Source organism: Panthera onca, chromosome A1, assembly GCF_046562875.1.
Source record: "Panthera onca isolate mPanOnc1 chromosome A1, mPanOnc1 haplotype 2, whole genome shotgun sequence".
NCBI lineage: Eukaryota > Metazoa > Chordata > Mammalia > Carnivora > Felidae > Panthera > Panthera onca.
Window position 1 is genome coordinate 13027027 of NC_138339.1, and position 4073 is coordinate 13031099.

Sequence of the window (4073 nt, forward strand, 5' to 3'; positions counted from 1 at the left end):
TGACTCACTCCCACCTCCATGAGACATTACCGTTTAATCTCTCTGAATCCAAAGGCTGAGTAATCGCAAATGGCATTTGGACCCGGAAGGTTTCACCGCAGGTCCTGGTTATGTGTATTTCTTTCTTGTCACTGAGTAATGATATCACAGGAAAGTGGAGCTATGAAGTAAGGAAGAAAAACTTGCAAACCTACTCAGATAAAAATGGGCCCAGGGGCGCCTGGGTGGCGCAGTCGGTTGAGCGTCCGACTTCAGCCAGGTCGCGATCTCGCGGTCCGTGAGTTCGAGCCCCGCGTCAGGCTCTGGGCTGATGGCTCGGAGCCTGGAGCCTGTTTCCGATTCTGTGTCTCCCTCTCTCTCTGCCCCTCCCCCGTTCATGCTCTGTCTCTCTCTGTCCCAAAAATAAAAATAAAATAAAATAAAAAAAATGGGCCCAAATGAAAACTGGAGAGCTAAAGGTATATAATTTCCCCCAATCTAATTGTACATTTTCAACCTTCTTCCCCTCTCCCCGACACCTCCTCTCCCCTGCCAAGCGTTCCCATGACCTCAGATTTTATGTGTAGCTGGGAGGTAACTAAAGTTAGTGTTTATGTGGAATCCAGGGGTGTTAAGAGCAGGGTGAATTCACACTGGGTGAATCGGGATAGAGGCTGGTAGGAATAGGTTCTTGGAAGAAAGAGCCCAGTGAAGCCGAGCCCATCGAGACTGGGTGCCTGAAATAATGGCACACACCTCCTATACCTGGATCAGGGAAAGGTCTCAGGCAATGGCAGTGTCCTCACTGACCATAACCAATTCACAGAAGGCACGTATGAGAAATGGACATGACAAGTTTGAACCGAGTGGCCCCCATGCATGTTGTGACTTGGGACTGATGACAGCAGTTTACAGGGTTTATGTCCTTTGATGGCCACTGGCTCAGTTCTTCCCAGCCAGACCCTTGGAAGAAAAGTTTCATTCCCAAACTTTTCCAGTTATCAGGAATCCATTTTTAAGCACAAAATACTTCATGCCCCCCGTCCATGATTATAACTGTAGCTAACATTTTATCATGTGCCAGCCTTGCTTAGGTGCTTTCTGTGTGTTGATTCTGTTCATGTTCATTCCATCTTTGTTAGGAAAATAGCCTGTCATCTCACAAAGGAGAAAGCCAAGGTAAGGGGAAGTCACAGGACAGGTAAGGGGGAGCTGAGTTATGACACCATTCCACAGTCCCTGCTCTTAACAGCTACGCTACCCTCTCACTTGATTGTAGTGAGCTTTCATTGCAAAACAAGTCACATAAGAATAGAAGGATTCCATACACATCCAGCAATGCTTTTAAATTAATCTCATAGAGCTGAAAAAAATAATACACTGGAGGTATTATGTATCAGATCCGTAAACAACACTTGAAACAGCACGGGGGTGTGTATTACTTCCTATGACGGCAGCCTTTGCCGTGGCGACGCATGGTCAGACCATCCCCATGCCTACACGGCCCCAGGGCTCGCTGTTCCAAACCTTATCATACTCTCTTGGACCTTGGCTATCTATCGGTTGTGTCCTTGGGGTCTGGACGGTATATTCTTTGTAATTGTAATTTATGCACGCATCACTTCTTGCCCATTATAGGTGCTCAGTAAATATTTTTGGAGTGAATGAGTGCATAGTTCGGTATCTAGGTCCTCCCTTCTCCTATTAAGGCTATTTGCAAGTACAGATGATTTGGAAACAACCAGCTTAGAAGGTGTAATCAATGATCATACCAGGTCTTTCAAGAGAGGTAGGGCTGTACAGGAGCGCCCCCGAGAGGGACCAGTATAAAAAGCATGGCGCGAGGTGGGTTCCTGGAGCCCTTTTCCGCCTATTTGAAGATGGTAACGGACATCATGATCAATAAAGGGTGAGTGTCAACAGATACCTTCAGGGAAGATGGCAAGCTCTTTGGCCTGTCCCGGTCTGAGGGTGCTGCACGTCTTGAGGTTCACGTGGAACATAGGGCAGAGTGGGAAGCCCCTTCGCCAAGCAGCGAGAACCACATTGGCTGCCAAAAGGAGGACTTGAGATGCGGTCAAGCTGCCAGGGCCTCTGACCCTGACTGGCTGTGGAACAGAGGTTTGCACCTTCAGGTCAAATTCTGGCCGTCCCACGGGGAACCTTTCCCTCCCAGTCTTCTTCCAAGGGCATAACACTAGGTGGGGTTCACTCATTGGTAATTACAATGAGTAACACGGGGAGATTTCAAGTTCAGCATTATGGATGTGAAACCGGACATTGTGGGGTCACAGGAACCTGGGGTTTAGCTCGAGAGGCCAGTGCAACTCTGTGTTCGCTCCTCTTGGGTATGTCCCCTGAGGGGATGTCTGGGGCTTTTAAGTAGCCCCTGTCACTCTAAGAAACAGCCAAGAAAACCCAGAGGGCCCAGTCTGAGTCTAGGATGGGATAAAAAAGCATTCTCAAAAGAGAGCACATTCTGTGTTATATCATTGAAAATGATCCACGAAAACTGGACAGCAAATCACTGATGTTGAGATTTTTTTGGTCTGGACTTGGATTATATGTGCAGACTTCATTTATTGCTCTTTATAATATTAATATTAGTATCCTAATTAATATTAATATCCCCAGAGTGCCAATCCAATACAGAGAAAGGGATACAGAGAATGTGCCCAAGTAGTGTCCCATTACGGCGGACTTATATCAGAGTGGACTACTGGGCTTGAGTCCTTGCCCAGAAAGCCCATTCTGAGCTGACGACATGCTTGTCCTCTGTTATCTGACATCCCGCTCGCCTTTACGCCACTGCTTGTGACCCTTGGAGAGCCTTTCTTGACAAAATGAAGCCTGGTGCCCACCCCATGCATTCAGTAGAGCCGCACAGATTAGTCATTGCCTATTGAAACTTTAAGCTTCTTAAAAACGAGATATATAGAAAATGAGTGTGGTCACTGTGTGTCAGATGTGCGCACGGAATCAGCCGTTTGATTTCTAGTGGAAATAAATCAAAAGCAGACACTTCTCTTGACCACAGATGAGACGGTGTCTGGAGCCAGATAGCGGCAGGTTGCTGAGTCTAAAGTGCACATAAAATCCAATTGTAAGTTGGCTGACCACAGAACACGACTGGATTCACTTACTGCTAATTAGGATGAATAAAAAGAGACACTAGGAGATGTGAAGCTTGGGATTATGGGTAGTGAAAGCCACTGGATGGGAGGAAACCAATTTTTCCTGGTGTTTTGGAAAATCACTTCATACGGAGTCTGGTCCGTTATTTATGTCCTGAAAATTGCACGTAGGAAGGACCAAGCATATTCTGATAAAACTACACCCCAGGAAGTCCCATCCGAAGGGATCTTAAAGACCCAAGCAGGGAAGAGTAAGTGGGTTTGGCTCCCCGTTAAAGAATGGATCTTCTGTCCCTGGCCTGTACGGAAAGACATTTTCCTTCCGCCCCAAGTGATAAAATGCATGCCAATGAGCAACGCTGGATACCGTCAGTTGAGGCTGGTGTGATGGCCAGATGGCCCACTTGATTATCGATCATTTTATTTGTACCTCCTGGTGGTAAGTTCTCTTTCTTAGGGTGATTTCACCATCCCTTCACTGTATTTGGAAAGGAAATGAACGGCCAGGCTCACGCAAGCTAGGAGTGACTGTCAGGAGGTGTGAGGCCAGAAGAAAGCAGCTACATGGAGTGCTGGTTAATAACATAAAGGAATCTTTTGTGGGAATTCTTACTCCATTATGTTGGCACATCCCTTTCCCCCGCTCTCTGGCCAGCAGTGATATGGGAGAGTTATTTTAATCTTAACTCTATTTAGGGGATTGGAGTGTTCCAAAGAGAAGGAGAGAGTTTTGCTGAGTATTTTAAACAATTGATTCCAGATGGATTCTCTTTGTATCATTTATGGAATTGTTTTTTCTAAATGAATTCTAAAGATAGAATGTACGTATTCACCGCAGACTGAAGAATGTGAAATATTAAGCAACTTGGATGGCAAATGTTGTGGTACCCAGGTGTCACTTTGGGTAAATGGTCTCATTTTCCATTTTTGTTTTGTTTTGTTTTTCTTGGTGCATCTACA